Source organism: Catharus ustulatus, chromosome 1, assembly GCF_009819885.2.
Source record: "Catharus ustulatus isolate bCatUst1 chromosome 1, bCatUst1.pri.v2, whole genome shotgun sequence".
In the NCBI taxonomy this organism is placed as follows: domain Eukaryota; kingdom Metazoa; phylum Chordata; class Aves; order Passeriformes; family Turdidae; genus Catharus; species Catharus ustulatus.
The window spans coordinates 51,890,851-51,904,587 of NC_046221.1; positions in this window are offsets into that span (position 1 = coordinate 51,890,851).

Genomic DNA, 13,737 nt, shown 5'->3' on the forward strand with positions numbered 1-13,737 from the left:
GAGGCAAGGTACGTTTCCTGGAATTTGGGAACTGGTAAACCTCTCAACCCAGGGGCTAGTTCAAGCCCAGGAAAAGAAAAGAGAGTTCGCCACCTTTTGAAAAGCTCCACGGAACAGTTTTCTGTGTGAGGTGAGTAGATTAGAAAAATTGAAATAAAAGTTTAAACTTCAGTATGGTAATACTCAGACCCGGAGGCGTGGAAACATGGTAAGCAGGCATACAAAGGTAGCTTGGGGAAACTTTCAGAAAAATGGGACAGGAGAAGAGCAAACCCCAGGAAAAAAACCTGGGGGCCAGCTGCGGGTCCCCTATGTCCTCCACTTCCAGAGCGAGGCGGGGCAGTAAAGGCAATCGGGAAGGGGTGTCGACGGTGGCAGTGGGGGAACAGGTGGTGTCTGTGTGTTAAAGCAGAGTTGGTGGAAGAAAGAGTGTGCAAAGATATGAGTGAGGCAATAAGCAGCCAGATCGAGTGCAGAGGTGCAAGTCCGGGAGCATGGCCTGTAGGGGTTGGGGGGGCTGGGGGGGTTGCAGAGACTCAGTGTCAGGCAGCACCTGGCCCCACCATCCCTGAGCAGAAGCGGCAGTGGCTGCTGGTCCCTGTTAGGCTGCAGGACGCCCTAGCCCTGTGATGCTGCTGATCGTGCCTGATGGGAGCCCTGGTGGGAGAAGAGCAGTGTTTAAACTGTAACAGGACAGGGACTGACCCTAAGATACAGTGTGTGATAAAGAGAGGGACAAAAAGGATAGAGGAATATCCGGGAAATGTAAATTGTATGTCGAAAAATTAGAATTTTGAGGGTTTTTAATTGCGAATTCTTCTAGAAAATAAAAACAATACAGAGAAGGCTGAATGTGTAAAATAAGTTTGAAAAGCATGAGTTTCTGATTTCTCATTGTGATTGTAATTTACTGGAAAGGCATTTAACAGTAAATGAAAAGTATAGTAAAAAAGTAAAAAAAGAAAAGAAGAGAAAAATGGTTTTGTGCATTGAAGCCTCCATGTGCCAGCATGAGCTACTTTGGATTTTGCTTCTTTCTTTTTAGCAGCAGTTACTGCTTGTTTAAGCCTTAATGAAGAATGATTCAAGGCTTAGAGAGCCCCCTCCCTCTATTCCAAGTTAGGATTTTAAGTGCTTGGAAGTTGGGGTAGTCTGGGGAGATGATGATTCACACTCCTCATGTGTGCTGTTCTCAGTAAATCAATCCTGCTCCCCAGCACATGTGGAGAGACATACCTGGGAAAGAAGGGAGAGACCTGGCCCTTCCCAAGGAATGTGTGCTGGTGCTTTAGCTGTTACTAGAAGATGTGCAGGGACAGCACTGAGGTGATTTGGGGCTGTGTGCAGAGCAGCTGAAAAAGGTGTTCCTGTTTTATTTTGCTCCTCTCGGAGAAACTCAGCCCCTTTTGAGGAGAGGGACTTCTTCATGGATAGTGCTGGGAGATGTCCTAGTTTTTAAAGTGAAAACTGAGAGTGCTGCTCCACTGTGAGCAAGTGTAGGGATGAAACCTCCTTCCCAGGTGCTGTGTAAGTGCAGAGACCCAGCTCCAACGGCTCTTCCCAACCCTCTGGAGCTGTGTGTGCAATGCTGGTAGTGGCACTAGTGTCCCTGTGTTCCCCAGGACTGTCAGGGCCAGTGAAACACTTGGATTTCTGGTATGGTTTAGTTGAATTAACCCTGTTCATTGGCAGAAGCTGAATTAAGATGGTCCTGGGGTAGTTTAACATGTGTAACTATCCCTAAATCAATAAAGTTGTTTTTGCTATGTATGAGAAGGGGGTAGAAAAGAGCATTCTACTCTGTGTCTGCCTTCTTCCCACCATCCTGAAGGGAATTTCATCTTAAATCCAGAACTGTCTAGATGTGATATGTAGCAGGTGCAAAGCAGGTTGTGGAGCTAAAGGTTTTGCAAGAGCTGTTGGTGTGTAGATTTTCCCTCCTCAAAGGCCAGTGCTTTGGTTTTTCCTTTTTTTTTTAACCTGTTTGAGTTGAAGGAAAATGTACATTTTAGTAGGGTAAGAGAGAATGGCCCAAGGGATAATGTGGTATCCTTTGGATCACTCTGGCTGCAGCAGGGTGTCCCTGTGGCAGCACAAAGTGTCCATGTAGGGGCGGAGGAGGAGTTTCATGAAGAGAAAATCAAAATATACAATCATAGATGGGAAAACAAGGAAAGTACAATAATTTCACAATTACAAGTCGCACCTGATTATAAGCCACATTTCCGGGTGTCGGCAACGTTTAGGTCTTTGTCCGTATATAAGCTGCACCGGATTATTAGCCGCACTTTTGTTCACAGCAAGGATCCACATACAACTTTCACAAAGTTCCCAATTAGTAACAGAATCGCGGGATCAAGGGGTTTACTGGCTCGGCCCTGCCTGGGGTGGCTGCCAGGGAGCAGCCCCGGCCTCGCTTGCTGAGGCCACCAGGAAGCAGGGGAGCGGTGTGCCCAGCCACTGCCACTGGGAAGAGGGAAAGTGGCGTGCCTGGCCAGAGCCTCCGGGAAGAGGGAGAGGGGTGTGCCTAGCCGCTGCTGCCAGGAAGCGAGGGTACAGTGTACCCAGCCGCTGCTGCGCTTCCCGGGGCTGGGCGGCACCACTGCAATTCTCGGAGCCGCGGAGCACCGCCGTGCTTCCCAGGGCCGGGCGGCGCCATCGCGTCCCCCAGGGTCAGGCAGCACCGCTGCACCCCCTGGGCCCAGGCAGCGCTACCACTGCCCCGTCACCCAGGGCTGGGTGGGCTCTGGCTTGGCTTGGGCTGCTACTGTGGGTTCAGACTTCCAGGTTGGGAAATTTCCAAAATTTCCAAAATTTGTTCATATATTGGTTGCTCCTGAGTGTAAGCCGCACTTCTGGTTTGGGAGCAAAATTTTAGTCAAAATTGTGCTGCTTATAATCATGAAATTACTGTAGTTAAATCAGGGCCCCTCAGTGTGAGTTGGTTAGCTCAGGCATGTGAATTGTATGCAGTTTTACAGACATTAAAAAATTTAAAAGGAAAAAAGGAACGATATTTACAAATTCAAAATATACCTTAAAATAGTTCACACTTTTAAGAAAATTAAAAAAAAAAAGAAGACTAATAAATACTCGAGGACGAGGACTAGTTCATGAAGAAATAATAATTCTTAGAGGTTATCCGGGAGCCAGAGGCAATCTCAGTGGTGCATCTAAAAGGACATCAGACAGAAATACAATTTTGGATTGGGGGAAGCAATTTAGCAGATAAGGGAGCCAAAAGTACAGCACTACTAACAGTAAGTACCCCAAGATTCGGGGAAGGTGGGATTTGAAGATATCCCCCTTGTCCCTCCCCCCAAAAAAATTGAAGAATACAAAAAATTATATAGAACGTAGAAATTACCAGATGAGAAGGAGTTAGTATCTAAAAATTATGCAAAAATAATTCTAAAAAGACTACATTTGCAAACACATTTGAAATCCCAGGCTCTGGCAGAACAATTTTTAAGATTCTTCGGGTGTAAAGGGATTTATGAACTGGCTAAACAGGAAGTACAGGGATGCCTAATATGCAAAAGGTTAACAAAGCCAAGACACGACAGGTAATTTGGGGTAGTTGCCCTATAGCCTATCGTCCATTCGAAAAAATCCAAGTAAATTTCACTGAACCTCCCAAAGGTTAGGAGGTATAAATTCTTGCTAGTATTCACAAACAAATTAACTCATTGGGTAGAAGCTCACTCAAGCTCTAGGACTACAGCCCAGACAGTATCTAAATTTCTTCTGAAAAAAATCATCCCCTGGTATAGTATAATCAATTATATAAACTCAGACCAAGGAACACATTTCACCTCAAAGGTTATTAAACAACTGGCTGAGACCCTAAGAATTCGGTGGGAATACCATACACCATGGTATCCCCAGAGTTCTGGACAAATTGAGAGAATGAATCAAACTTTAAAAGCTCAACTATCAAAATTAATAATGGAAACAAAAATGTCCTGGCCAAAATGCCTCCCCTTAGCATTATTAAATATTAGGACAATGCCTCACTCTGAGACAGGGCTATCTCCTTTTGAAATGTTATATGGAATGCCCTATGATCATGGAATGTCAGTAGGACATCCAAAAATAAAAGACAAATACAACCCTACCTGATAACAATAAACAAAAATTTACTAAACTTCAAAAGTAGGGAAGTGTTGCACAAAATGTTCCTCTGGGGTTCGCCATACACAAAATCCAACCATGAGATCAAGTTCTCATCAAAACCTGGAAACAGATTCCTCTCTCTCCTCACTGGGAAGGTCCTTTTCTTGTCCTTTAAACCACAGACACAGCAGTCCGGACAGCAGAAAAAAGCTGGACGCACACCTCCAGGGTGAAAAGATAAAGACAAGAAAAGAGACACCGGAGTGAAAAGTAGCTTCCTCCCCTGGAGACCTCAAGATAAAATTGCACTGAAAGAGATAATAAGCAACTTAAATCGAATAAGGTGTATAATTTTTGGATGCAGGTGTTTTTCTTTTGTTCATTTCAGGTGCCAGATCTGTCGTGAAGTTTCAGTTACACATTGTGTACGAGAGATCCCACCTAGAGGGCTTGGTACTAAGTGTTTTGAGAAAGAGCTGTCTCCGACTGACCGAATTCTAGTACTTACCACTGAGTTAAATATTATTGAATTAGATTCTGTAACGTAGTTTCTCTTATACCAACACAGAATTAGTAGAAAACTAGACTGCAGGACTGAAATTCTAAAAGTCAAGTGCCGAAAAACAAATAAAGTATCTTGTTGAACGAACACAGTAAAAATTATCAAGGTGGGATGTCTTTAAGAGGCAATATGCAGCTCAAACATTGCGTTAGTCCTCAGAAAAATACGTCTGTTGCCAAGAACATAGTTTCCCTCGCTGCTGGCAGCACTCCAATGGACGTAGACAGAGGCAAAGAAGTACGCCTATAAGAAATCATAGTGAGCCTGAATCTAGTCATGTTCCTACTGATTAATGCATACCTAAAGAATTCTGCAAACCCTGCAGCACAAAGCTGTAACAATGAGTGCGGAGAATGCCCACTAATTAGCATCCCGATGCACTCTGTCCTGGCCAACTGCACCCATAAAGAAAAGGAAGAGTACTGTACCTTTAACAGCACTCAGTATGTAAAGTGTAAATGGGAGGAGAAAATAATATACTACAGTCTCAAAGCAAAACATGAGAACGGGCAGTCAGAAACATTTGCTCATAACATTCAGAAAAGAAGTGCCACCTCTTCCCACATGTAAACAATATACAGTAATTTCGTGATTATAAGCCGCACCTGATTATAAGCTGCATCTCCGGGTGTCAGCAATTTTTCGTTCTTTGGCCATATACAAGCCGCACCAGATTATAAGCCACACTTTCCTTGGCAGCGAGGACCCCTGTGCAACAAAGTAACGAATTAGTAACAATCACGCAATTGTGGGGTTTACTGGGAGGTGCTCAATTTGCAAACATTTTTCACGGATCGGGGCAGCCTTTAAACACAGCCTAAAAACTAAAAAAAAATACAGAGAAAAATCAGTCTCTTTTATTAAACCTGCTGCCTCCACTCATGCCCAGGTGAGGGGAGGGCGTGGCCCAGGGGGGTAAGGGCAGCGGCGCTGGGCAGGCTGGGGACCTGCTGCCTCGGGCTGTCAGAGGCAGTAGGGACTGCAGGTGGGAAAGTTTTCTGGCGAGTGACAGAGCCCACCCGAGCTGGCCTGCCCTGGTGCTGGGGTGGCCCCGGTGCCAGGTGGGCCTCGCTGCTCGCTGGCCGGGCCAGAGCCCTGCCCCAAGCGCTGCGCAGCAGCGGGTGGGAGCACGGAGCCTAGGCCCGCCGGTGTCAGGGCCTGCAAGCCTGGCGGAGCCACCCAGAGGGGCCCGGTGAGCAGAGGTGTCCCCGTCTGGCTGCTGCCCCAGGCGCTGCACGGCAGCGGGCACGAGCACGGAGCCTGGGCCCACCGACGTCTGCAGCCACACCGTGTGTGTGGGGTGAGTGTGGTGCCATGCTGGGGGCTGTGAGCCCGGCGGAGCCGCAGTGGGTAGGGCCACAGGACCTTGGTGTGCCTGCAACGCCGCACGACCACAGGCGCAGGCCGGGCGGGGATGCAGTGGGTGGTGCGAGGGATGGCGAGGTTGGCAGGGCTCCGCTGCTGCTGGGGCTCTGTGGCTTTTGTGGCTCGCACTTCCGGGTTGGCAAATTTCTGAACTTTGTTCATATATTGGCCCCTCTGGATTATAAACCACAATTCCAGGTTCGGACCAAAATTTTAGTCAAAAGGGTGCAGTTTATAATCGTGAAATTACTGTAATCGCACGGTATAGGTTGAAGGAAAAAAGAAATCGGTATTTGTGGCTTATTTTCAGGTAAATCAGTTGTGTTATGACAATACCCGATTAAAAATATGTATCATAGAAGGAAAAACATATTAGGTGGGCAAAAATCCAAAATTTGAAAACGGGTTAATCTCAGACAGTAAACCAGTCATCATCGATCTTCTTGGAAAAAAATGATGAACAGATTTGTTCTCAGTTTGATAACACTTTTGGTTTTTCTGGAAACAGGGAAGGCATTAATCCTGAAAACAAAATAAAACAAACAATCTTAAAAATGAAAAAAACAGGAGTCAAAAATGAGGAAAAGGAGACTAAAACAGGAAAGGTTGAGAACCTTAAGTAAGCAATATGACTTACTAAAAAAGTAGTATGACAATTTTAGTCTGCCAAGCTCGAGCAAAAATTTGTTTATTGATTTAATACAAGAGATTGCAACTGAATTAGGATTGTCCAACTGCTGAATTTGTAAAGGACTCAAGTCAGCAGAAAAATAGCCCTAGAAAGGTAAGAGATTAACTCCAGGGCAGCTCCTAAGGGGGGAGACAAAACACTAATCTCAAAAACACTCCAAAGACCCAAGAGCTGGGTCTTAAATAAAAAAGTAAGTCAATTTGCCTCAGTCATAAAAAAAAAATATGCTAAAATAGTAGAGTACACCCCAAGCATCTCCACCTTAACAGTAAATTCTAATTACAAAACTAAAATCTGCCAACCAAAACCCCATGCTGGGTACTGAAGCCTAGAAAAGAAAAACAATTGTAAATAAATAAAATTGAACTTTGCTGGAACAAAGGCTCTGGTGCTAATCCTTACCCATCACTGAAAAAACTAAATATTTATTAAACTGAAACAAAGAACACAGAAATAAAATATACAAAAAAACCACGAATTAATATGTTTATGTAAAAGGGGAGGGATTGTGATATATGTCATAAAGTAATTTGTGTTTTGTGAAAGATAAATCACGTTTGTAGAAATAAAGAATTTAATAGAGAAACTTTAGGTACGCTGAGCCCCAGAGAGGAGAAAGGTTGTTTCACCAAATTCCAGCACTGCAGATGCTAACAAAACAGCAATTAGTAAGTTAATAGAACCAGCCCCAATGGAGGTGATGCATTATGAGGTAGTCCAGGAAACTCCCCAGTGGCCAGCCTTGATAATCGCCACCAATCAAGATAACCAGGGTCCTCAGGAAAACCTACATTTCAATACCCAGTTCCAGTAAACCAAAATCTGCACACATCAAAATTCATCGCTGCACCAAAACTGTTTTTATCCAGTCCACGGTGGAGAAAGGAAGCTATATGAATATGAGAATCCACAGCAGAAACAAAGAGATTTTTGCCCCAGGCCAAAAAATCTGTATAAAAACAGACTTCCCAGGACAGCATTTGTGAACATAAGGGGATCTGATGCAATAGAAGTCAGATCAACGTGTGTGTTCACCCAGCAGCAAACCCGGGTTGGGTGTTGTCCTTTTCGTTTGTGGCTTCCCAGGACTGCAATTTTATCGCAAAAATAAAAATTGTTGTTTTAATATTTTTAATTCTATTCAATTTGTTTATTACCTGTAACAGCCTCCTCTGTCCTCACCTTCCAACCCTGCTGCTAGGCCCAAATGCTTGCAATTTCATGGTGGACATGACCCAACGTTGCACAGCCTGACAATCACTGCTTGGCTAGAGAGCAGTACAGCAAGGAAAAGGGCCAGGGAGCTGGGGGTCTCATGAGGGTAGCTCAGGCAAATAGAAAAAATTAATAACGTATCGTAATTCACAAAGCGTTCAGAGAAATCCAGTTTTACATTCTTGCATGTTGGTACATATTATGGGAACCCCATTAATCTCTTATTTAATTCATGACAGCTCTGTAGCACCAGCTGTCAGGAGCCTCATGTGCTCCCTGTTTCATCCATATAATCCAAAGGTGCTGGTAGAGGTCTTCGATGACCTGAAAGGTCAAAGAGATACTAACCCACAATGCAGTAGATCACCTTATATGTTACAGAATAAATAAAATTTGGGAATAGTCAGATGCAAGAGGGGGTTATCCTCAAGCTTCTGAATTCAAGCTGATCCCAGTGATACACATACCTTAGTCTGTGGACTCATTTGCATTTGTATTTAGATAAAACACACCAAACACTGCTTGAATGCTCCGTTGAACCAGGCTCACCTTTGCAGGGAGCTGTGCAAGGCCTGTAACATGTGAGTGCTTTGCTTTTAGTGTTTGTTTTTGAACAGCACTGAAAAGATGTGCTTTCATCTTTGCTGCTTTGCAACACCAGAACAACAATAACTACTATAAACAGTATTATTTAAAAATGCAGAAGAAAGTAGGCATGTCATTAGGAAATTTCCCCTTTTGCCTAAATGGCAATTATTCCAGTCTATAAATAATGCCTATAAACTATGTTTCCAGTGTCTCTTACCATTACCTCTCTGATGTTTGTAGCACAAGCCTCTCCTCTGTGGATGCACCACTCTCCGCCACTAGACACTTTCATAAGCCTTGTAAGACACTTGAATACAAATACACCTCTGTCAGATATGACTGGTGCTGGCAAAGAATTTTTAGGTAGGCAGACACATCATCTGAGTGCTTGCTCAACAGGCTCATTTCCACAGGGACTAAAGTGAAGACGGCACACCCTTGTGATAGGAGGCACTTGCAGCCAGAGACTGTGATGCCATCCCATCAACCTGGGTACCTGAAAAAGCCTGGCGACGTGGGAAACCTACAAAATGTGGAATAAAGGGGCAGAAAAAAGCTGAGAAGTCTGGATGAGTAATGATTCGGTTATTTCCTTTGGCACATGCAAGGAAATCCACAAACCTCCTTGTCCACAGCCATCCCAGTGCCTGCCTCAAAAGCAATTTGCCTCCTAACACATGTTCAAGGCAGAAAAAGGGACAGGTGGATTGGCAGCCTGATCCCATATTCATAGCTCTCCCTGTTATCCTGACTGGCCAGAGAGGAGGGGCAGGAATAGATGTCAGAGATGACATCACTTTTCTCCCTCTCTGCCTGGCCATGCCAGTGACCTTTCCCTGCCTCAGCTAACAAACTGAAAAGCTAATATCTCTTGGGGGTCTGGTGGTGGGAGCAGGACTGATGCAGCACAGCTGAGAGGCCACTGAACAGCAGGGAAGATGAGCATGAGGAGAGAGATGGGCGGTCAGAGGGCAGCTGAATGGATGGAACAGCTTGGATGCAGCTCCAGGAGTAGCAAGGGACAAATGTGTGCAAGGGTTTACTTGCCTGGGACCTCGTGTTGTTCTAGTAATTTCTGCCTGATATAAGGGAAACACACGAGGAATGAAAGAGGCAGGGAAAGAAGAGCATCTCTAGTGCAAAGCTGTCACTGAGAAACTTGGGAGGCTTTGTCCTAAGACAGAGGATCCAGTTCAGCTCCCTTTCAAATCACAGGAAAGGCTCTCATGCTCTGCTCCTTGCTTAGCAAACTACAGCTCTACAGCCTGGTTCCAAATATTTCCATTCCTCAGTTTTAGAAAATTCTCTTCACCTTGAAGTCAAGTCATCAAGAGATACCTTCAGACTTTCTAAAAGTTTTATCCCACAACTCTATTGTCTCAGGACAAACATCTACAGGGTCCGCTAATTAGTTTCTGTCTCACTAACCTGGCCAGTATACTTCTGCCTAAGAATGCAATCCTGTCCTGCCCTTTCCTCCCCCAAAGATGTCCAAGCAGACAAAAACATCGTTGTTTTCTTGGTAGGACAAAATCACATGTTTTCTGTAAGCCACCAAAACAGATAAAGTTGTCTAAAAAATCCCAACTGCTCTAGTAAGTGTCAGAGCATTGCTGATGCAGTGCTTAGCTGATGGATGGGGCGCTGAGAGCAACCCAAAAGTCAATGCCACTCTGAATACCATCTGCAGAACTCATGTCATCGACATCAATAAGCAGCTGCATTAATGACAGCATCTTGCCTTGTTTAAATCAGGGTCAAGCTTTAATCAAGCAAGGGCAGAAAGGGAAATGAGAGACTGAAGTTGCTACAGCTTGAAGACAGAGCACAACTCAAAGGCTATGCAGTGCAATGAAGCAACACAATGGAAACAATCTCCTACCTTCATCCCAAAATCAGTAAAATTGAAATTATATAATCCCAAACTAATTTTGATGGAACTATTTCACTCAGGCAAAGGACTGCACTAATGCAGCTGTATTTGTCCCATTATTTGAGCATATTATAAGTGTTTTGTGGAAACATCTTTGGCTTAAACAGGCTTGAGTACCCACTGGAACAGAGGGAAATTTGGAGTTTCCTTCATACCCATATTATTTTTTCTTCTTCTGTCTTAACTTATAATTTGGTAAAAAAAATAGAAAGACATTGAGTACATTCTCATATAAAAGAAATATGAAGACTTTTTTTTAACATTCTTTCTCCATCATCTTTGCTGGATTTTGTGGAGTGCTGTGGAGACAGTTACTTAATGTTTCCTCTGGATGGCCCTTCATTCAGTCTCCAAATTAGATCCTTAATTTGGTCTCCCAAGAGTTTTGAATTTTTTGCATTTGAGAGAAATTCTTTGGGTGTCTGGGTAGGAATAAGTGAAACAGAAATGCTATGTAAAAACACACAGCCTAGAGGGGTGAAAGAGATTCTCTTATGTTTAGTTAGAGCAACAACCAATGTCTTGTCTGGGTCTGGATTGTTGCACATTGTTGCATACTCTTCTGGTTCTAAGCCCAAAAATTACGAAACAAAAACGGAATCTTGAACTTTAGCCGTTGCCAGTTAATAAAAATAAAACCAGTGCTAAAGAGGAGTTCTACAGACAACCTCAACAGAGGGTGGAGAGTAGGAGTTTAAGTCAATCAAGCAGTAAATTAGGATGCATTAATGGGAAAGCATAAGCAGTTCACAATACTACTGAGGGTACCAAAATTATCAGAGCATGTGCCTGACCCAAGATCCATCTCTGGGGCTTTTCTGGACTGTTCATTCACATTCACATACAAAAAAAAAAAAAAAAAAAAAAAGTTGGAATAAGATTAAATGAGTACCAGAAGATGAACTTAGGAGAGAAATACAAACACTAACAGATCAGTGCTCTCCATTGCCTAGATGACAGAAAAGTTATAAAATTATGTCAGAGAGTGTGAATGTCATGTTCTTTTTGTTAGAAGCCTAGAAGTTTCATTAGAAGTTCCTCTGCAGCTAATAAAACATGTGTGCATTGAATAACTCAAATATTCTTCAAACTTACTAAAAATCTCCAGTATAAGCATAATGTGCCTATAGTTGCAGTAGTAGACACAATAACAGTTATCAAAGTGCATGAATTATCAGCTTCATGGCAATTATTGAAATATTAGTGTGGAGTGCTACTAGCAATTCTGAGAGTATGATAGTTTTGAGTATTTTGCATTTTTAGAGAGCATTATATTCTACTTTTTGATAGACATCTGGGTTACCACTGTCAAAAAAATATACCAGCTAAAAACATCCCTGTATGTTAAATGGTAGTAGTTTTTAACCTTATTTTTCTTGGTACCAGTATCAAATTTTCTCACTCCAGTCTTTGACAGTACAAACCAGATCTTCACCTGATTTATTGTCCAGAGGAAGGATGAGGAGAGTGTCTAGCAGGCTGTTAAAAAGTTCACATTTCAAAACACGCAGGTGTCAGGCACCAGGAAGTTTGCTTTGCCAGCTCATCCTTTCACTCTCTTCCCTTTAGTTATGGAGGGTAGCCCAGGCATCACTGCCTAACATCTGGGTACCTACCTCCACAGAGCAGCTTTCTTCTCTTTTCTAACTCTGCTGGCACCTGCCAGATGCCTATGCTACATCACCGACAAGAAATCTCTGTGACTGTGGCTGGCACAACTGCTGTCTTGCGCATCTTTGACCTTCCCAGATAGTGCAGAACAGAAGTCTATCTCTTATTTGTTCTTGGGCAATGAAACTAGTATGCAGTAACTTTCATTGGATGTCATTGATTAAATGCTTCTCCAGTCAAGCAAGACTTCTGCATTATATAACTTCTGGGGTTTTTTCCCAGTAAAATTCAGCAGAATCACATGATATTATTATGCTTTAGATATTTTCATGCTTTAGAGCTTACAAAATTAGATCCTGTTGTCATTCATTTTATCTTTCCTTTTAAAGGGAAAAATACAAGCAATAATCAGCTATGGGTAATGGTAGAATGGTTTATAAAGAGCACTTTTTAATCTACATTCAGAATTCTGGCTGCTGCAATTTCATCAGGGTTTGTAAACATCTGTGTTTTCAATGGAGGTCATCTCCTCTGCCAACAGAAAGTTAAATGCAAGCAATGGTTAAAGACACAGGTCATAGAGTCAAACACCTTCTTTGCTCTAGATAGTTGTCTCGCAATCAGGAGTCACAGCATCCCATTGGAGACTAGCACTTCCCACATACCTCAAACACCCAATACTTATTTCCTCTCTGTAGACACATCACAGGCAAGAGCAACATCACAGTCTGAGCAGCTTTCACATATTAAGTCTCCTTGCCCCAGAGTTCAGTAAGCTCTGGAAGAGGTTGATGTATATGCAATGGGGCATCAGACACCTTTTTATTTTCTTTTTTTTTTTTTTGGAACCGTACTCATCTTTCATTACAAATTATCTCTAAGATGTGAACTTTGCATATTTTACATTCATCACTCATCACTAGCCAATTAGATTAATAGAGATGGAGTATATCAAACATCATTTCCACAACCTCTGTGGACACCATGGGGATAAGTTTTGCTCCTGAAGTGTAAGCATTGGCACACCCAACACTGGAAAATAGAATAAAAGTCCTGTGAATGGCAGCTACATGACAACTATTTAGACCAAGACATGCAGAGGAAATTGGATACAGATGAAGTTCCAGGAAACATTAATATGGGTGGGAAACCTTTAAACAGGAAATATAAGGTGATGTGTCACACTCTTTAAAAATGAACTGAGCTAGGAAAGTCCAGTATGAATAGAAACATGCTGTATTACCTTGTGGAACATAACTTGACAGTCTTTTGATGTGTTTTGAAATTAGGAAGACCTATTTGTCTGAAAGTGCCAAAAAAAGGAGAAAAGAGAGGGAAAAATCCTGCCCTGGAGAGCTTTGTTAAGTGGTTGTATTTCAGATTGATGACAGCTAATTATAGCAACTGTTCTCCTTATGGGTGACCTGTGCTTACCATATGTGGCACCTTGTTACTGGAACAACCCAGGGATATTAATTAAATCACCTCAGCCTAAGTATTCACACCTTCAAAGCACAGATCAGAATCTGACCCCTGGTTAGCTATGCAGCCATCCTGTCCCCCCAGATTTCCAGTAGAAAGGACTTACTGCTGTAAAGGAATAGTGCTGCAGTAGTTAATCTCTGTGTGAGCCATCTGAGCCTAGAGAGATGCAAA